Here is a 22315-nt window from a genome sequence, read left to right as displayed (position 1 = left end):
TGGGGTTGTGATCATAAAGTAAAAGGATTTGGGAAAGAGATAATGCACTTCATAGATACAGAATACATCTGCTACAAGTTCTAATATTTGGAATAAAACTAACATTTATGGATTCAAAGTTGGTTACTGCTCATTTAATCTATACAATCCTATAAGATGGGCATAATTAGCTCCCTTTTCCAGATGGTCAAACAGAGGCTCTGACAGAAGAAGCAACCCCTGGCAGCTACTAAACGGCTGAGTCAGGAATGAAGCTTAGGTCTGCCTGACCTCAAGGCTCATGCGCTTTCCATGTTGTTATTTAGCCTCAAAAGGAAACATTGGGAGGTGGAGCTGAGCCTTCTGTATCTGAGCTCCAGTCCTGTGTGGGTGGGCGTCACTGCTGCATTCTGGAGGGAAAGTAAGTCACATTATGAACTTATTTTCCTCATATATATTAAAAATAAGAATTAACGCCAGAACCGGTTTGGCTCAGTGGATAGAGCATCGGCCTGTGGACTCAAGGGTCCCGGGTTCGATTCCGGTCAAGGGCATGTACCTTGGTTGCGGGCACATCCCCAGTGGGAGGTGTGCAGGAGGCGGCTGATCGGTGTTTCTATCTCATCGATGTTTCTAACTTTCTATCCCTCTCCCCTCCTCTCTAGAAAATCAATAAAACATATTAAAAAAAATAAGAATTAAAATCAATGATCTAATAATTTTGACAATTTAATAAAGTTACCTAGTTTTCTCAGGGCTCACACTAGATGTGGCTGGATTCTGGTGTGGCGTACAAAGGGAGGGTAATATCTCAATCCTTTATGTCTAAACTCTTTCTGATGCAGCCTAGAAATTGCCCATCTTTTGGCCTTTGTTGGTAATTGGATTTTTTTTCCTACAGGAAGATGTAAACATCTTCTATTTCTCAGGTGTTGCATTTGTGTCTTTTCTCTGAGCTTCTTTCTCTAAGTTATTTTCATGAATCTACGGATCACGGTGATATTTTGTACTTGGATAAAGACTGCTATATTGAGTGACAGCACCCCTCAGGCAAGGAAGTCCTACTTTGCCCAGTGGGTAAATGTTAAGAATGCATTAATAAGGCCACACAAAAATAGAAATTCTTGAATGCAGTCCTGGGGGAACACGTTATTAATAGAGCACTAAGGAAAAGGAGAGGTGCTGGAGACGTGCATGAACCAAGAGGTCACTGGTTCAATTCCCAGTCAGGGTACATGGCCGGGTTATGGGCTTGAACCCCAGTAGGGGGCATACAGGAGGCAGCTCTATCCCTCTCCCTTCCTCTCTCTCTAAAATCAATGAAAACATAAAAATAGTAATAATCATAGTGGGTGCAAGAATAAACATGAATTAGCAAGGCAGTGTGTGTGTGTGTGTGTGTGTGTGTGTGTGTGTGTGTGTGTGTAAAATCCAGCAGGAAGTTGGGCAGGTAATATAAGATATGATGGAAAATGTCCTGTGTTAAGAATCAAAAGACTGGGTTTCAGCCCTTGTTTCTGTCTATGATCTTGGCAAGTTAACTTAATTTCTCCAAGTTCTCATTTGTAAAATAAAAATGATAATAACTCTCATTTATTTAGTGCTTATTTCAGGGCAGGTACTGTGCAAAGTTCTCATAATAGCCCTATGAAGCCAATACTTTCACTATTCCCATTTTACAGATGGAGAAAATGAGGCACAGAGAGATTAAGTAATTTTCTCTGAGATACTCAGTTAATAGGCAGCCACACAAAGATTCTAGCCTGGCTTTTATTTCTAATCTTTATGCTTTACTATTTTACCCTGCCCAGAGGGTTGAGGAAACATTTTTTACAATTGTGTATGAAAGATTTTTAGATGTGAAAATCAAACTATTATTGTCCAGCCCCATATGAATAAAAATGGTTAAAACATTAAGAAATAAAGTTCACAATCAGTAATTTCCATTATTGTTTTTTAATGTCATCAGCTGGCAGGAAAGAAAACTCTCCAGGGAGGGGGCAGAGCCCTTTTAGATTGGCATCACCCTCAGGTCAAACCGATCTCCATTGGTGCTTGGCAAATAGGAATCATAAATATTCATGGTGCAGGGAGCTTGAGCATCTCCAGGGCAGTGAGGTTCAACAGCACAGAGACCATAAGGCACAGCCTCCTCATTCAAGGGCAGGGTGCAGCTTCTGCAGCTGTGGGCAATGAGCCACCAGAGCATGCATGCCCAGAGGAGCCAACGCTTTTGCTCTGTATGAGGCACACAGAAGCAGAGGAGGCACCTTGCCTTATATTCACAGAGGAAAAAGGAGACCCCGATTCTATTTATCATCACTCTCTTTTCCTCTTGTATTTGGTTCACAGGTTCCTTTTCTGATGAGCTATTTCGTTCAGCCCTGGGCCCTATGGTTAACTCAATTTACAAGGGAACCAGCTGAATGGCATGGAAAGATCAAGCCAGACAGGGTCTCACCACTTAGAAGATGCATAATCCTTGAGAAAGGCCCTGCATTTACCTGAGACCCAGTGTCCTCCATGAATATTTATGATTCCTATTTGCCAAGCACCAGTGGAGATCGGTTTGACCTTAGGGTGATGCCAACCTATAAGAGTTCTGTGCCCTCCCTGGAGAGTTTTAGTATGGGAGTGATAATACCTCATCTTCTCAGGTGGTTATGAGGATCAAGTGAAAGGAGATATAAAATGTATCCCACACATGGACCGCACCCAATAGCTAGTCACAGTAGAGAATTGATATTTCCGCTGTTCAGAGTCTAATCTTCCTTTCTATTTTGGGAAGCACCCCACCCATTTATCTCTGCCCACGGAATCTAGAAGGAATATTGGCCCTCCTTCCATCACCTGGTAACTGGGGCTTGGGCAGGTAACTTAGTCCAAGATAATCTGATGCTTCCATCCAGTACATGGAATTGGGAGCAAGTGTTGTAAAGACCAGGAGAACCTGGAAGACACCCGGGATGCCATGGTGGTACTCAGGTAGGAAAATAGATGATTTTGGAGAAAAGGTGTTTGTGTTCTTGATCCTGTGAAGCTTCCTTCTTTCACATGTTAAAGAAAAACTGTCCAGATACTTGGTAAAAGGATGAGGAAGACTTTATTCAAGATTATTGTTTAGGGGTCATGACTACTGCAATAGGGGAGAGACATGGGGCTCAACTCTGAATACAAGCACAGATGGGGATTTATAGCCAAAAGGGGTTCAGAGGGGGTCAGTGGAGAGAATATTAATAAGAGGTGACATTAGGGTAGGGATTCTTTTTGCTAAACTGACCTAGCAGGATTCCCAATTTACAAGAGAGCCAGCTGAAGAGCATGAAAAGATCAAGCCAAACATGAGTCTCACCACTTAGAAGATGCATAATCCTTGAGAAAGGCCCTGTGTTTACCTGAGCCCCAGTTTTCTCATCTGTAGCATGGGCATAATAACACTTCATGCTCCCAGGAGGTTATGGGGATCAAGTGAAGGGAGACAAAAGTGACCTAGCAGGATTCTAGCCAAAGGCAGGCCAAGGACTTCTACATCAAAGACGAAGGGTGAGGAACTTGAAGTCAAGGGTGATCGGATGTCAAGGTGGGGGATTCTCATAAACTGACTTAGCAGGATTTTTGCCCAAACTGGGCTAAGCAGGCCAAAGGCAGGCCAGGAACCAAGGTCCAGGCCTTGCTGGTGATGAGCTCATAGGAACCTTATAAAAGTTTGATCAAGGAGAGAGTCTTTGTCACTCACCTGCCGAATCTGAAATTTGGCTTCTTAAGCCTCTTCAATTCTGTGCTCCCTTGTTAAAGTTCTAATACTTTATTTATTTATTTATTTATTTTTGAAGATAGCCAGTTGCTTTCTGCCGAGAATACAGATTAGATACACTCTACTCTCTAATAGGATTACCTAAACTGCAGCCCAACTATTGGGGATATTTAATGAATCAAAGAAATGCATTTTTTCCACTATGTAGTTTGGTTCATTTTGAATAGAGGATTAACTGATGATAAAAAGAAAATTCCATTCCATGATTTTACTTAAGCATTATTGTTATTTAATAAACTACCATCAGGGTAACCTTGCTTTGAGTGTTCATTCAGTGAAATACCTTTGTTTGAGTATCCTCTGGTGTGTTTGAAATACGCGGGTGTGTTTGAAATACATGTAGGCTGGTGCCTATCCTCATCCTAAGAGGTGGGTCCTCAATTATCTCCATTATTAAGAGACGGAGTTCCAGAGCTTGGGAGACTGGGCCAGAGTCATGCAGTTTGTGGTGGAGCTGGGATTCAAACCCAGGTTTCCTAACGGCAAACCCCAATGCCAAATCTACAACTCTGCAAAATTGAAACCAAGGCTTGAAATCTTGTTTAATCAGGGCCATTCATTCCCCTCAGCATACTAGTTGGTGGAGAGCCCCTTCTCTCTTTAATACCATCTACTGAGGAGGGTGTCTAGTGCATTTGTAAAGCTTGCACCCAGGCTCACATAAGGACCACCTAAGATTGGAGTTTGGACCTGGTCCTAGTCTTAAACTCTGTGACTGTCAACTTAGACAGACTGAATCAGACTGCTGAAACACGTGCTGAAGCTAATAGTTGACTGATGGCTTTCCACCCCCACCCCCACCCCCACCCCCAACCATTAACCCTGCCTGGGAGGATTTGCTCCTGGAGCTACAAATAAGTGACTGGCAGGCTGGGGAATAAAATGGAGACATCCTCAGAACCAGGCACCAGCAGGTAATTTTTCTCACCACGACATGATTCTGTGACAGGCGCAGGGGGGATGTGTTTTCATCTCAATAATCTCCTAGTGACATTCTGCTCTGCAGAGAGAAAATGCCAGACGTACACGCTCCTCTGTGGCAGGCGTGCAGGGTGGCAAAAGCAGGTGAACTGTTCCATGAGGTTTGGGTGTCGGGGTAACTCTGTCGTTTGAGTTGAGCTGGAGAGAAATCCCTAGTGGTGCTCTTGTTAATTCCAGCTAATTCCTCTCTGGCAGAACCAAAGGCAGGCTTGTTCCCTTGGTGCGCGTCTTAGATCCTTAAACGCTTGTGATTTCAAGTCCTAATGAGCCCAAGGAAATCTTCCCCATTCAGTTTAACCTGCGGCTTCTTAAATGACAATCCTCAGGGTCTTTCCTTGACGTTCAATCTCTGATAAGCTATTTTATAATCTCCCAATGACAGTTCAATTGAGTCTCCTCGTTAGTGTAGTTACCCAATTTCCTCCCAATAATTCTACCTTAAGAAACATCTGATGAGGAGGTCGCTGGCATGCTACCTCCAGCAATCCCCCTGGGGAGTGTGTGTGTGTGTGTGTGTGTGTGTGTGTGTGTGTGTGTGTGTGTAAATGAAATGATTTTTAAAACAAAAAAGGAAAGGAGGAGAGGGAATCTTTTTTTTTAAAGCTCGTCTGTAAGTGCAGGACCGCATCCCAGGATTTTACGCAGTTAATGAAAAGTCAGACGGCAGGTGACATTTACCCTGCTAAATGTTGATTAAGAAGGAAAAGGTTATCCCCTGCTTTCTTCCTCTGGAGCTTCTGTGCGAGGGGGTCAACGCGAGTGTCTGCACAAAAGGAATTGCCTGTTTGTGAACCACGGAGCCCAACTCCAGCCTTGTTGCAATTGCTCTTGATGATGGTAATTACTTTGTGTCCCCCCCTGGGTATTCCCTTTTCTGAATCTGGCTGGTTGAAAGCCTTGCTCCAACCTCTTAGCCTCCCATGGCCAGCTCCCTCCTGGACACATGCCAGCAGCCCATAATTAAAGTGTTTCTGGGGGGAGTGTCTCTGTGTACTTCCCATTGTGAATGATGTCCTTGGAGCCTGGCTATTGTAATTGAAAAGAAATGAGACCTTTCCAATTTGTCCCTCTTTCGGCAGCCCCTGCCCCGCCTCTTTCCCAGGGCAGAAACATTGTGAAATGCCACACAAGAGGGAAGAATCCATTGCTGTGAATTTAAAAACTACAGTATAGTACGCCCCTCCCCCCCCACCCCAAGAGCGGATGTTTCCAGTGTAACCTTCCTATTACAATTATTTCTCGCATGATTAAATAGAAACTGTCCTGTTATGCTCTTTGTTGATGGATTAAATGTTCCAATGAGACATTAGACTATTGTAATGAAGCGTTTCTGGAGCGTCAAATTATAAATTAGGTGTGTCTTTGAAGATTACCTTCAGTGAGACTTGCTTATGTGACTGTTATTGCTACATAGTATAAACATTGCCAGCATTTTTACTTACATCATCTTATTTGATATTGATAATATTTTTAGGAGGGAGTTAGCACCACTATTATAAATCCATTTCTCACTCGTGAGAAAACCTCATCTCAGAGAAGTTAAATAGCTTCCTCTCTATCCTCCTGCTTGTAAGTGGAACTGAGACAGGAATCCAGATTTCTTGATTTTTCCAAAGTGAGGTTCTATTCACCACATGCTTGGATGATTTATAAAGCCAACGGACAGAAAGTGTATTTTGATTTTCACAAAATTCTACAAATGTATCTCCGAACTCTAAGAGAAATTACATTGAAAATTATAATGCTTTTCTGAAGATAGTTTTGGTTGAGTTATACTCCCTTCGACCATGGGGCCCAAGCTCACAGAGGGAGAACAATTATATTACCAAACCCCATTCTCAACAACGCAACTCATATACAAAACTTGGAAGGAAATGAAAGAGTCCTATTGGCCTCTGTTCCACAATAAACATGGGAAAAGAGATCAGTGTTTGCTTAATGGAAACCTTCATTCAAGTTTCTAATTGAATATAATGAACAAAGAAGAATGTCCCAAATGCTGAGAACTGTAAACAGCAGTGTTCTCTTAATGATCCTACACTGGTTGTGAATCTGAATTACGTGGGTCCCAATGCTTCTGTGGGAGGTATAGCTCCTTCTTTGTCTTTCCAATAAGCTCTGAGCTGTCTTGGCAAGAAATGTGGGGGCAGGAGGTTTCTTGCTAGCTGGCATCCTAATAGAGTTGCCAGATAAGAGGACAGTCACTCTTCAAAGCATGATCCTTAAGGAAAACCTAGGTATGACCCCAAGTTAAGGATACTGGCTTTTGATACTTACATATTGGAAATAAGTGTAGTTTCTGTTTAAGTGAATAGTTTCTAGAGATGAAGCCACCAATTCTAAAGGTGCTCAAGATTATTTCTGGAACCTCGACTGGGGGTCATGAATAGAGTTTATATCAACTTCCTTTTAACTTCTTCCGCGGTTGAATTCTTTGTCCATAGGAGACAACTTGATTTTTGGGAAAAAAGTAATAATGTTGGAATCAGACCAGATCTGGAGAATTAAATGAGGGGATAAGTAGGGGGCAGGGCCATTTGGGGCCTAAATAAAATGTGGCAGAGTCAGAAGGCTTAAGTTCAAATCCCAACTTTGCAATTTCTTAGCTCTGTGATTTTGGTGAAATTACTCAAACTCTCACAACCTCTGTTTTAACATCTATAAAATGGAATTAAAAGTTGTGCTAACCTAACTGGGTAATTGTTCATTTATTTCGTCTGCATTTATTCATTCATTCAACAAAAGTTTATTGAGCACCTTAAATGTTTATTAAGTCCTGGGAACAAAAGAGAAGTGAAGACAGTAGGAGTCCTAGAACTCAACGAATGTACTAGAAAGAAGGTATAGATAAAACCTTATAAATAAATTAAAATATGTAATATATAAGGTGCTTACATCAGTCCCTGTGTGCTTTAATTCTCACAGGGCAATGTCAAGAGGGCCAGATAATGTTTGCACACACCCAGTGGTCTGCATTCTAGAAAAAAAAAATTTATGAGCTTGAGGAATCCTCATGTTTTATAATGGACAGTAAGTCTGTCTGAACTTTGCCTGGAGAAAGACAGTATCTTTGTTATGTAGAACAATAAAACAAGCCTGCCTCTTATTATCTCTTTCTAAAGTTCTTCACTGTACAAACATCCTTGAAAAATAGTCCAGAATAAAGGATGCCAGTGCCTCTGTTTGCAAGGTATGAAGAAGTGCAAGAAACTCTTGGAGAATTGTCTCACAGCACTTGTCAGAAATGCATGTTCTTAGACCCACCTAGACCTACTGAATCTGAAACTCTGGGGGTAGGGGCGGAGCAATTTGTCTTTTCCTGGGCATCCAGGTGATTCTGATGCAGCTAAAGTCGGAGAGCCACTGTCTAGGGAACTGACTGAACATTGACCGAGGAATTTGGGTAGAAGTGGATGGCACATCAATGGTACTGTCTCCCGGGGCCGTGCCTGCAGGGGACAGACCACCCTGTGCCTGGCTCCTCCTTATGGTGATGCCACAGGTGCAGAAGGATTGGGGGTAGGACCTGGCGAGGCAGAATCAATAAACAGGAACTGGGTTCCACCTTTATTTTTGCCAGGTAAAGCTGAGCAAATAATCTAGTTTTAAAGACTTTTGTAAATCTGAAAAAGGTTTGAAGATCACCTAGTCCTAGGATTCCAATTAGGGATTTTCTCCTGTGACAACTCTAATCTGCTACACAGGCTTTAGGGATTTGCAGGGGTTGGCCATGGTGCTGATGGGATGTGGGGACTCGTGCAGCTCACATCACCAATCTGCCCAAATGCCTTATTTTTCTCTAGGAAGAGAGGGGACAAATTACCTCTCCTTTAACATTTGCTCATCTGCCCTCTGTGTTCTTATCAGGGTTCACCACAGTGCTCACTTTCTTTTACAAGCTTAATTTCTGTCTTTATTTTGCATTGCTTTGGTGACTCATCATTGAGTAGCTGGAAAAGTATGGAGCATTTGGGTCCCTGGGCTGTGTGCTTTGCACTAAAAATCAGCCCAGTTGAACAACTTCTGAGGAAACACTCTTTGTCAGGTTACTTTCTTTGAAGTGTTGCTTGCTCCAGAACCAAATGGATTTTTTGAGTGTGTTTTAGTGTGCCTGTCATTAGCAACAAATGAGAGAGAGAGAGAGAGAGAGAGAGAGAGAGAGAGAAACGTATTTTGAAGTACTTTCTTGGAAATCAGTTCAAAGGTTTTAACAAGTTGGATATGTTATGAACCACCATGTGAATTCTCAAATACAGCTTTGAAACTCTCAGAATTTTTGTTGGTTTTTACATTTTTAAATTAAATATTTTTAGTCAGCAAAGCAAATTGGAAAAAATAAAATTTTGATTTGAATCATAGCAATTTCCTTAAGATGGATCTTGGATTTTAAATGTGACTAATACTTCAAAATGTAAGCAACATTATTGGGTAATGGTTTGCACTGTTTACAAGAAAAAAAATTATTCATAGCTACATATTGTTAGTATTAATGAATTATTATACCAACAAGCACAATATTGAGAAGAATGAAAAAATATGAAATAGTAATAGCAGTAGCAGGGGAGAAGAAAAGGGAAGACTAGACAGTACAGAGGAAAGAGAAAAAAGGAATAAGGAGAGAAAAAGGGGGAGGGTTGAGAGCAAAAGCGAGAGAGAAGGAAGGAAGAGTAGGAACATATAAAAGGCAATTGTCTGCCTCTGCTCCCTCTACTGAACCCTTGTTAAAATTGTGTTATTTCCAAAAGATGAGCATCTACTTTTCAGTTTTAAGTTAATGCTTTCCCAGAAAAATATTTTCTTTGCTCCCTAAATTATTGATTGGGCCATTAAGGGTCTAAAATGAAATTTTAATTCATTGTTAGTCTTCCCAAAGTGTGACCTCCTGGAAAGCACTGATGGAGTTGCTGAACTGCCATTTGACTAATTGAAGAGAGGATAGATGTGCCTGAGAGAAGAGAGTGTATGTCCGTGCACAGCCCCTCTGCAGGCTGGTTCCGTGGGGGGAGAAACCAATGGGAGGTAGGGATTGTTCTTCACTGACTTCCCTGAAAGGAGTATAGGATCTTTCTGTCAGTCCCCTCTAGCATGGCTGAAACTGTCACTGGGCTTTCAGCTTAGGGGTCAAGAGCATCTACCCCAACCCATGTGTCACACCTGAGCACTGAGAAATTGGTGACTCAGATAGAGACAGAGGGTACCCAGTCATGAACCCAACAAGGCATGGAAAAATTCTGAGGGTATGGGAGGTGCAGGGATGTAGCTGTGGAGAGGGCAGTATTTGGCATCATCAAACCCTGGGCTTAGCCCTAACCGGTTTGGCTCAGTGGATAGAGCGTCGGCCTGCAGACTGAAGGGTCCCAGGTTCGATTCCGGTCAAGGGCATGTACCTTGGTTGTGGGCACATCCCCAGTAGGGGGTGTGCAGGAGGCAGCTGATCGATGTTTCTCTCTCATCGATGTTTCTAACTCTCTATCCCTCTCCCTTCCTCTCTGTAAAAATATCAATAAAATATATTAAAAAACAAAAACAAACAAACAAACAAAAAACCCTGGGCTTAAATTCGTTCATGGCAGTAATCTTAGAAAAGGTAATTAGTGTCTCTGATTCTCAGTGTTCTTATCTGTAAATGGACATGCTGATAAAGTGGTGAGGCCAATATGTGGAGAACAAGCTGTAATGTAAATAAAATGCTTCTCTTCCTGCCCGGTAGGCATCTCCATAAATGTTAACTGTCATTATTTTTACAATTACAGGTATGTTTATGTTATCATCATTCCCGTCATTGTCAGAGGATGAGAAGAGTCAGATTGGGGTGTTTACCAGATCAGGAATAAGTCAAAGGATCTGGGAATAGGGGTGTGTAGGGAGAGAAATCAACCAGACCTTGGGGAAAAGATAGAGCATGCTAATACTTAACTAGCATATTACTAATACTAGTACCTATCATTTACTGCTTAGCTGCCAAGTGCTATTTTCATCTATTACACTATTGTTTCTCATCCCCACATCTACACTACAAAAGGAGAGTATCATTTTCTTGTTTTAACTGGTGAGAAAAAAAGAGCTCAGAACATTTACATAGCAAGTAAGAACCCATGTTTTCATTCCAAGGCCTGTTGTCTTTCCATTGCACCCACACTTCAGTTGAATGTTCTCTGGAACACTGGAAATATCTGTAGGTTCTGGCCTCCTTTTACCTTCTGTATTGCAATGGCTAGAATATTTGACTCCAAAGAAAAATTCAGAGATCTGCTACTCACCCATGTCTTTCTCCTCTCATCTCTCTTTAATTTTCTGCTCCTGTTTTATTTTGTGTTGTTGGAGGGTCTTATTGCACCTCTGGTTTTTGTTGTTGTTAATCCTCACCCAAAATATTTTTCCATTGATTTTTAGAGAGAGTGGAAAGGAGGGGGAGACACACACAGAGAGAAACATTGATGTGAGAGTGATGCATCATTGGTTGCCTCCCGCGTGTGCCCTGACCAGACTCAGAAATTGAGCCTGCAACGGAGGTGCATGCCCTTGATGAGAATCGAATCCAGTACTCTTCAGTCCGTGAGCTGATGCTTTAACCACTGAACCAAATCAGCCAGGGCTGTACCTCTGATTGTATTATACAAAAAAACATTTTGAAGTAAAGACTATCAGTTAGACATTGTGTGAAACAAGTAAATCCTAAACAATAACCATTCATTGTTTCTCACAGTCTGTGAGTTGATTGAGGGTTGGTTGCTCTGGACTGGACTTGGCTGCTGGTGGCTCTTCTCCATGCATCTCTCTCCTCCTGCTCCAGCCAGCCCAGGTATGTTCTTGACATGGCAATGACAGAGAAGCAGGAGAGCAAGTGGAAGCACACAAGACCACTTAAATCCTAAATTCAACATCAGCACACCACCTTTCCTTCTCAATCCCTTGACCAAAGTAAATCGCAAGGCTGAGCCCAAAGTCAAGGAGTGGGGAGTGCCCTCACCTACAGTGGACACCAACAAAGTATATGGAACTAGGGTGGGGCCGAGAATTGGGGCCACTGATTCAATTTTTCAGAGACCTGTCAACCAAGCAATCCTTTTTCCACCTGTTTCAACAGTTGCCTGTTGGTTTCTCTTCCTGTTTCTGTCTCTGACTTGCAGTTAGCTCTCTTCCAAGTCCTGACAACCATGGGAATCAGATGCCTCCCTTGGGTGTGGTTGACACTGAGGTTGCTTTCTCTCTAGTGTCTCACTCAGCTCCCTCTCCCCTGTGCAATTATAAGACCCAGAGAAGAAACAGTATCTTCAAACTCTTGCATCACCAAATAGGACACATTTATAAAGTAACAGTGTTTTTTTATTTGAATTCCTGTACATCTTCCTTAAAAGCCTCTTTTTCCTTCAGTAATTTAAGGGGTAACATAGTGGGTGCATTTATACTAAAATCTGGTTTTATTGGTTTTAACTGGTATTATATCTCTGTAATCCTTTTCCTGGTACTATTTCATTTTTATGAAACTTTGTAAGCCATAATACCTTTTGCTTGATAATTGTAGATTTTCAAGCAAGAAATATGCAGATTGGGTAATAGAAGGGATCTGAAAATGAAATTACCTCCTGTACCTGGGCATGAATCCTGATTATTGTGCAGAATGGGTATTCAAACATGACACTGATGAATAAAACTCTTATTTTTGCTCTGCAAAAGTCTACCCTTCCAAGATAGGATCTGAAATTTTTTGACCTAGTTCTTGGAAAGGGTTATAACATGCCATTTAAATCGATATTAACCTGGCCTCCAAATATCTGTAACTATTGTAAAGTATGGATTTGGAGAACTATAAGGCTTCCAAAAACTAGCCAACAATTCCATTGCTCTCCTTCTCTTTAGAAATTAGTGGACACCCATCTCTGTTTCCTTGCACAGTTGATTTATTCTCTCCTCCTACCCCACCACCACTGTCAAAAGCTAGCCTTCTCTGTTTGTTTCTTAGCACACGTGGCCCTAATATTGACAATCCCCAAATGGGAGACTTAACTCTTGAGTCTATTTGATGTTATAATACGGATTCTGTAGCTGGTTAACCCAGACTCTCTCTGATCCTTGGGTTGGTGTCCTTCCACAGTCCAATTAATAATGACTGTTAGCAGGCAAAGATGATGTCAGACAGTAGTAAGTAGTCCTGCCTCTAGGGAACACAGAGAAGGAACTGATAAGCATCTTCATCACATTAGCTTTTCCTAGCACCGGCTTAAATGACCAATAATACGGTTCCTGAGAAGAGGAATTAGACATCATCTTCCCAAATAGTGGAACACTGGGAAAGCCCAATGTTCTTTCGTCTTCTCTTTTCCAGATGAACTCTAAATTCTACCTTATAATTTTATCTCTTTAATATTAAGATTTAAAACTCAGTTAAATTTAACATTTCTCCCCTAATCACTCTATATATTCCTGTCAACTAATTAAATAATGAATTAGTTAAACAAATACTGAGTGTCTATTATAGAGGGGGTATATTTTGTATTGGATATAACCCAAAGGAACTGCCTTTAAATTGCTTACAATCAAGTGTTGACAGATTTATGTAAATTGAGATTCTAAGAGCAGTTTTCCAGGGCCAACTACTCACAGACACCTGAGGTCAGAGGAAAGTAAAATGACTTTTATGGAATGTCCATTATGAACTATACACCATGTGCTGGTCCCTTTATGAGTAATTTTGCATAAATCCTTACATTACACTAACAGAGATAGACATCATCATTCTAATTTAAAGAGAAGTGAAATTAAAGGTCAGGCGTCCCAGATTCCAAAGTCTGTTTTTCTTCCTAGGCCAAACTGCCTCTAAGAATGAGGTGGTGATGTAGGCCAGAGTTTGCTAAGTTGGGTAGGTTTGACTCTGTTCACTCTCTTTCCAGCTGTAGCCTTACCTTTACAACTTTCTTCTAAATCACTTTATGAGAAAACTTGCTTCCCATGGTCAATAAATAACTGGGTGGTTTTTCACTTGGGTTCTTTGTTAATTATTATATTTATGTTCAAATCCAAGTAAAGCTTCATGATAAGATGAAGGGGCCGAATGAATATGGGTTGATCATTAAAGTTGGAAGTGATGATTTCTGACACTGTCATTGTGGGAAATCAATTCTTATCAGAAACTGAGTTAACAATTGACCAGGGTGTCCCTGTATGAATACTCTTCATGAGGAGGCTGACCCTTCAGGAGGACGTGAGGCCTGTTCACACTGTTTTCATCACAGCGTTCGTAATTGTCTTTTCCATTTCAGAGGCTAATCCAGCAGTTTATTAAATGGTGTCCCCATGGCCTCAAAGAGCTCTGTCTTCTTCTAGGAGCTCCCATTTCATTCCGGGAAAACTGCTCAAGTCCTGGTGGAATACTGCAAACTGTAAAAGCTTCTCAACTTCCTCTCTGCTCTAAAACACATCACCAACAATCAATAAATTAAGGAGAAATGGTGAAATGGTGGGAAAAGCAGGAAGCAAGGCAGACTCTCATTTGAATCCTGGCTTCTCTTCTTAGTAATAATGTAGACATGGGTAAGTTATTTAACCTCATTGATAGTATCCAGAACTGGATAAAAGAGGGCAACAAAATTTACCCTCAGAGGCTTGTTGCAGGAACGAAATGAGGTAAAGCATGTAGAGAACATACAATAATGTATAGAGGCCATGAATGAGTCTATAGACTGAGCTCTGCATGCCATTTACATGTGCTAAGTACAGTGCAGTGAACAAACTCATAGGCACCCTACTGAAGCACTTAGCATACTGCCCAATGCAAAGAACAGATTTTTAAAAAGGCAGTCGTCATTATTATTACCGCTCCTATGGAATTTTCATAGTGGGGACTTTCTCTTGCCTTCTTTTGGATCACTGGTTCTATTGGGCATCCTCCCTAACTTTGGTTTGTTTTTACTCCAGCTGGACATTGCTTCTTTAGTCACCTTCTTCTATTTTGGACATAACAGACAGTAGGCAGATTCTGACCTGGACTCTTGGGATACTTTTCTCTATCCTGGAACTAGAGCTTTGCTTTACTGTTCACCTGGGAGATGGCATCAGAGATCTGGGGCAGAAAAGCATGCTGAATTTAGGAGACAGAGAATCTGGTTTGGTGGATGAGGGTGGTAGTTTCGGACTTTTCAAACTTGAACTTAAAAATTGCGGTATCTTCTTGAATATCTGTTTTACAGTCACAGAAGCACAAAAGGCCTCTGATTTGTAGGAGACATAATTTATAATTGGATTGTCAAGCATTAATGCCAATTTATGAATGCTGAACCTTAGGTGCATTCATAACCTTCTTTCCTTATTTCGTCCTTTCTTTCCATTTTCCTTCTCTCCTCCTCCCCCCTTGAACAAATGCTGATTAAATCCTGGTGTCAAAAAGTAGCTTGCTAAACTAAAGACATCTTTGCTAACCTCAAATTGCCCACAATCTAGCATATGTTGTGAAAAAAGTAAAACAGAAAAAAAGCAGAAGTTTTACTCAGATCTGAGAAAGAAACTAACAATTGTGGGCAATTATGGTTACCATAATTGTTCTGTTTTTTTTTGGTTTGTTTTTTACATAAGATGTCTCATTTTATCCATTAGGCTACTCTATAAACTAAGTATTCATATATTAATTAGTAGATTAAGAAAGGAAGGCTCAGACTTTTCAGATACTTTTCTCAAAGTCACACAGCTAAGGTGTTCCTGAACTGGGATTTGAAACCTAGTTCTCGGAGTTTTGATTGCAAAGCCTGTGGTCATTTCTCTGCTCATTGTGACTGTTCCATCACTTTTCAGCCAATTCCATCTCATAAAATGACACATAGTCCCTGTATTATTTAGTTTTTTCTTGAATAATGCTTCGTAACAAACAACCCTCAAATTCATTTATTTTATTTTTTACCCTTATGGGTCTGCAAGTTGTCTGGTCTTTGGCTGATCTTAGGTAGACCTGGATGAATTGATCTGGGTTTGGCTACACATACAGGTTCAATTAGTCTATTCCAAATGTCTTTTCAAACACTTTCCACCAGATGCTTGGGCCTCCTCTCACAGTGAATGATAGGAGTTCAAGAGAGCCCTACTGCTTCCATGTTCATTAACATTTCATTGGCCAAAGCAAGTTATAGTACATGGTCAGCCAGACATCAAGAAAACTGGAAATTATAGCCCACATATAGTGAGAGGGAAAAAGTGATATGGTAAAGGATTCAGATGCATAATTCTATAACAGACAGCAGGTAAAACACTGGGAACAATAATTCAGTCTACAACAGTCCCAAACCAGCAAGATGACTCCAGGTGTATGTCAATGATTTAGTGGCATTTAGAGATTGGGGTCCTGGCTTTGTCATTTCCTGACCAGGAAGCATTGGGCCTATAACCCAACCCTTCTGAGCCCTCACCTGTGCTAGAATGGTCATCATTTCCTGTTCGCTATTCCTCAGTGTGATCTAAGAGAGCAAATGTGAGCTTCTTTATACATTTTACTGTTGTATTCAAAATGAATTGTTAATATTGTTCTTTATTGTTTTTATCACCATCATGACCACCTTAATTATTCTTGAAGTCTTTTGGGGGACCACCTGGTAATCCACAGTTGGAGAACCAGGTGCTCTGTGGGCTGTGGCATTAGCGCTTGATTATTTCATTATTGTGTCTATGGTTTGGTTTCTGGTATTAAGTTATTTGTTTATGTTATTTAATAAAAGCAGACATTGTCTCATCTGCAGCCCATCAGAGGCAGTACCAGCCTTTTATTTCCTGGGGTGTGGTTCATTTGGGGCCGCCTCCCATGGGAATGAGGGTGTTTGGTGGTTCGTGGGCATCCTCTGTTTCGCCAAAATGGTCTGCAGTCTGCAGGAGCTTGAGAGCCCTGCTTCCCAGAAGTACACCAACTCTTGAGCTGAAAGCATTCACACAATTTCTATTGCTTTGTAATGGGCTGAATCCTCTCTACCAGACACACACAAAGAGTGCTTGAGGTGAGCAAGAAAAGGCAGGAGGTAACGTCTGCAGAAGCAACTAGCTGTAAGTGTGGATGTAAAATAATATTTCTCTGAAGAATCCATAGTGATGAAGGGAGGAGGAGGAGGCAGAAGTTGCCATTATAAACCAAATATAAAGTTCCTAAGATAAACCTAAACATATTTTTACAAGGTTTGTATGTTTGCTCAGTTCAGCTAAAATCTCTGAAATTCAATTCTCTACAACTCAGTTTAATCAATATTTCTAGACACTATAGTACTAACAATACAGGGATAGTCTCTAACTAAGAGGGGAATAAAATATAAACCCTGCCCTTAAGAAACTCCAGCTAGTGGTGAACACCACACACACACACACACACACACACACACACACACGTAAGAAAAGTTAGGGGGTAGGAGCTAGGGTTTGGGAGTCTGGCAGAACTGGGTTACAATCCTGAACAAAATCTTGACCTTGCTAAGTATTAATTTCCTCATCTGTAAAAGAGAACAATAATATCACATAGAGTTCATCCAACATTCATTTATTTATTTAAAAATATTAATTAGCCTCTGTTTTGAGTCAGGGGATAAAGCAACATTCAAGGAGCCAATAGACGTACAGGGAGGCAGATATTAAACAGAGCAATGATGTAACAATAATGTTGAAAAGTTCTGCAAAAATTCAATTCAGGATATGTGGGGAATGAGGAAATGAAGGAGTAGGGGACATAACTGAGTCTCTAGATCTTCGTGTGCTGCTTCCCTTTTAAACATGAGGAAGGATGCTGTGACTTAAGGCATATGCCTGTGCGCATACATGCACACACACAGCTCATGTGTTGGGGTTGAGGAGGCAGAATGGTACAGGGAGAAGGAATGACATATGAAAAGGTATTTTAGTGGCAGGGAGAAGAGCACCCCAGGAAGTAAGAGAAGGCCATTACGGTGGGAGTGGAGTGAGAGGGTTGAAGAGACAGACAGCAGACCTGTGGGTAGAAATCATATTAAGGGCTTGGGCTTTGTTCCATAAGAAATGTGAAGCTATCACAGGGATCTAAATGGGGTGGTGGCGGCGGCTAGGATTAGCTGTGCTTCGGTGTGGGCGGTGGTTGGGAGGAAGGCAAAGATAGATCTGCAAGGCCAGTTCTAAGTCAATTGCCATCTTCCAGGAGAAACGGGTTATTGGACTCCTAGGTAGTGGGAGTAAAGAGGAAGAAAAAGACAGTTTAGAAACAATCCTAGGAGTTCACCAATGTCAAGGTCACTATTGATCTCCATGTTGCCATATCCAATGGTCACTTCACTGCCTTCGTCTTGTTCTGCATTTGACACAAATTGGTCCTATCAATCATGCCCTTCTTAAATGATCATGGTGCCTTTGTTTCTGGGATGGTACCCACTCTTGGATCCCCACTTTATGTACTGGTCACATCTTAGCCTGCCTCGCTGTATTTCTAATTTTCAAGGCCTATACATTACTTTACTTCCTACAATGGACTAAATACTCATGTCCTGCCCCTCCTGCCCCCCAATGCATATATTGAAACCCCAACTCGGAATGCGATGGTATTAGGAGATGGGGCCTTTGGGAGGTGATTAAGTCGATGAAGATGGAGCCCTTATGAATGGTATTAATGCTCTTATAGATGGGACCCCAGAAAATTCTCTTGCTCTCTTTCTGCCACGTGAGGATATAATGAGAAGCCTACAAACAGGGAGGAGGACTCTCACTAGAACCTGATCTCGCTAGCACCTTGATCTCAGATTTTCAGTTTCCAGTACTGCGATGAATAAATTTGTTATTTACTAGAGCACGAAATTCATGCATGGGTAGGGTCCCCAGGCCTGGCTGGCAATCGGGGCTGATCAGGGCCTTCCTCCCCCCCTCCTCCCCCCCCACCCCCCGCCAGCTGAAGCCTTCCTTCATTCCATGCTGCCCCCTGGTGGTCAGTGCACATCATAGCAGGTGGTCGAACTCCTGGTCAGTCGAACTCCCAAGGGGACAATTTAATATAGGATAAGCCATCCAGTCTATGGCACTATATTATAGCAGCCTGAACGGACTAAGACATCTTTCCAAAGTATTATTCCAGCCGAACTCTCCCCCTGACTTGGATATTCAGTTGGTATCACCACTTGGATGTCTAATAGTCTTGCAGGTATTAAATCCAAAATGGAAATGTTGTCTACCCCCTGCCTTCTATATTTTAGGACTCTATTCTTCTAGTTACTTAAAGCAAAAGTACTTGGAGTCATCCTTGACTCCTCCCTTTTTTCATAATTCATGTCCAGTCCCTCAGCACATCCTGGACGCTTGTTGTAAGATGACTGCCTTAATGAGCTCCGTTAATGACACCCTTGTATCCACATCCTTTGCAATGCGGCTTTGTAGCTTCTCCCATAACAACATAGAGTCTATTTTCCCAGCCTTGAATATGAACTAATGTTGTGACTTGATTTGTCAACAAAATGAGAGACTGAATGCAAATGGACCATGGCCAGACTCTACATAAAAACAGACTCTGACCTGCAACCTGCAGCAACCAGCCCAGGAAGCCCACTACCTGTGGTAAACAGGAAGTCAGACCATGGTCTGCAGCAGTGAGTCCGGGAAGCCAAGCCATAACCTCTCTAACAAGTGGCCCCAAATGGCCAGGACTTGATGAATAACTGACAGTTTTCCTAATGTTCACTCCCACTTCCAAAATAGGACCAACCAGGGAAAGCTATATACGCACCCCTAACCACTCACACGGGGTGCCCCTCTTCTAGTCAGCCCACCACAGCTTCCCCATGCCAACAGCCTCCAATCAGGACACACCTGAAACCCCCCCTTTCCCCATTACAATGCTTTCTTCCCCCTCTACCTGCCTTTGAGTCTGCCCAGTGCTAGGCTCCTTGGGAGTTCAAGGGCCTGCTATAGCTTGCAAGGCTGTGGAGCAGAACTCAGGTGTTCTTTGGGCTGTGGAGAAGAGCTCAGGTGTTCTTTGGAGATGAAGTATACTTTGCAATGGGCTGCCTGAGGGTAAGAAGCCAATAAGGAAGCAGAAAAAACTTCGTGATTTAAGGGTTATTTGGACGATAGGAGGAGAGAGGAAGGATTTCGCTTTCCAGTCAAATAACAAATAAGCTGGCTGGGAACGTTGCTAACCTGGGTTGTTCTTGGGTGCATACAGGAAGTTGATTGGAGGAGGCGGGTCATTCCGGGAGGATGAGCTGTGATGCTCCTCCCAGTCACGGGTTGGGTCGGAGCTGAGGCTGAAGACCCCAGCCAATCAGCTTCTATTTCATGCTGACCTTTTGAGGGCAGAAGCCTCTCAGAGCAGCAGCAGGACAGTGATGCATTTCCTGGAGCATCTCCAAACATGGCTTGGGTAAGATACCCTTTTTACAGAGTTGTGAGTGAAGCCTTTGTGTGTTTGTGAATTCTTAACAAGTACTAGGAAGAAGAAAAGCAGGTGTACATGTAGCCTGGAAAAGCTGCTAGGTGTGATGAGTTTAACCGCCTCGGTGGGGGGTTTTGTTGGGGGGGGGGGGGGGAGGTGATATGAATGAGCCCTCTCAGAATTTTGCAACTGTGGCCACAGTTTGCATTAACTAGATCACAGCTTACACCTTATCAAGAGCACAACAACCAAAGAGATATTAATGAAATGGAAGTTGAACCATGTGGCCTAGTTTTTCAGCTGCCCACGTTTTTCTTTCCTTTTCCCCTTCCTTTGTACAAAGGATGCTTTGGTTTCTTCCATGGCATTTCTTTTGCTTTGCAATTTGCCTCAGTCACGGGTGCCTTATACATGTCCTCAGTGTGGGGTCCCAGAGTTTCTATCTTCTTCCAAGTCAGACCCAGAGGACAGTGCAGGGGCTCCCCCCCCGTCCCCCCGAGAAGTTCATTAAGGACATTTGCTGAAATGGACACCAGCCCTCAGCAGATGTCATCTATGCTCATCCATTCCTCCATTCATTCAAACATTTACACAAAGTTTGGCTTGGGGCCAGGCACTATGCTAGACCAAGTGAGATACAGCGATGAAGTGGACACAGGGCTCATTCACAGGGCCCGAGAGTTTAGCAGAGAAGTGAAATGGTGTGCTTAATTAGCTCTCAGATGGAGTAAAGTGTGACAGGTGGAGAGGCATAACACTCTCCCAGCATTGCCAAGGGAGAATAATGGACTGAGAGGATGAAGCCGGCTTGAGAGATGTCAAACTTTTCAATGTGGCTGGAGCATAATGTGCTTCACTAATATTCCTAATTACCAATTATCAAACGTTTAATATGTCCCAGACAACGTGCTATACTTTATATACTCTAGTCCAGCAATGTCCAACCTTTTTCATCTCATGGCACACAAACTCATTACTAAAATTCTGCGGCACGCCAAAAATATATATTTTTTGCCAATCTCACAAAAAATAGGTATAATTTTGATTCACTCACACCAGACAGCTATTATTGTGTTGGCTGTTGTCATTTTTTTAAAAAAAAATTTGACAATCTAAGGGAAGGGAGGTCAGTGCTCTTAAGTAGTCAGTATTGCATATTTTAAAGTCTTGCAATTCACCAGTTGAAATCGCTGTTCTGGTCCATTCAATCAGAACAACTATGTAGTAGATATTAACAATCTCTTTTGCAAATGAGCAAACTCTAATGATGAAAAGTCAATTAATAGTTCAAGGTCAAATAGGAAGTGAGTGGTAGACAGTCTTTAATTCATTAAGTCAATGAGAGTTGGTGACTCACTGGCTGTGTAAGCAGGCTCTGTGCTAGGTTCTTCTGATCTGGAAGCCTGTGCTTCAGCTGACTCCCATGCTGGGTGTGTGAGGGACCCAGGCTCTGAATGATCTCTTGGGCCCACCCACCAGGCAATAGGGAGCGACAGAAGATGGAGAGAGAGTGCCACCTTTCTGGTCAGCATTAGGCTTTGGGGAAAGATGGAGTTTATGAGGTATTTGAAAGGGGCACATTTACTAGAGGGAAGCTTAGACCTTATCAAATGAAAGATGAGAGAAGATGGGGGTGGATACTTCAACATAAGAGATCAGATGAAACTCCTTGTAAACAAAGCATTTCTGTAGCTGACAGGCTGTGGTTGGGAAGGGGTGTCTGTCCTGGCCGACAGTGGCTGTCAGTCAGCTCAGGCAGCTGTAACAAAACACCATAGACTGGGTGCCTTAGATAACGCATGTGATTTCTCACAGTTCTAGAGGCTGGGAATTCGAAGTTAGGGTACAAGTAAATTCACTTTGTGGTGAGGGCCCTCTTCCCTGGCTTGTAGACGGCTACCTTCCCCCTGTGTCCTCCCATGGCAGAGAGAGGGAGCTCGTGAGTCTTCCTCTTCTTATAAGGGCATGGATTTCATCATGACCTCATCTAAACCTGCTTACTTCTCAGAAGCCCCAGCTCTTAACACCATCACATTGGGAGTTAGAATTTCAATATAGGGATTTGGGGGAGCAGAAACATCCAGTCTATAACAGTGGCTCCATCTTTGAGGTTTGTTGGAACCAGGAAAGTGTGTTCTGCTTACACTTTGTCAGAGGCTGGTTTGTTATTTATTTGGCTTTTGAAGATCATGAGG

Source organism: Myotis yumanensis, unplaced genomic scaffold (assembly GCF_028538775.1).
Source record: "Myotis yumanensis isolate MYYU_CA2020_CCGP unplaced genomic scaffold, mMyoYum1.0.hap1 SCAF_1, whole genome shotgun sequence".
Taxonomy (NCBI): domain Eukaryota; kingdom Metazoa; phylum Chordata; class Mammalia; order Chiroptera; family Vespertilionidae; genus Myotis; species Myotis yumanensis.
Note: the sequence above shows the minus strand (reverse complement) of the source record.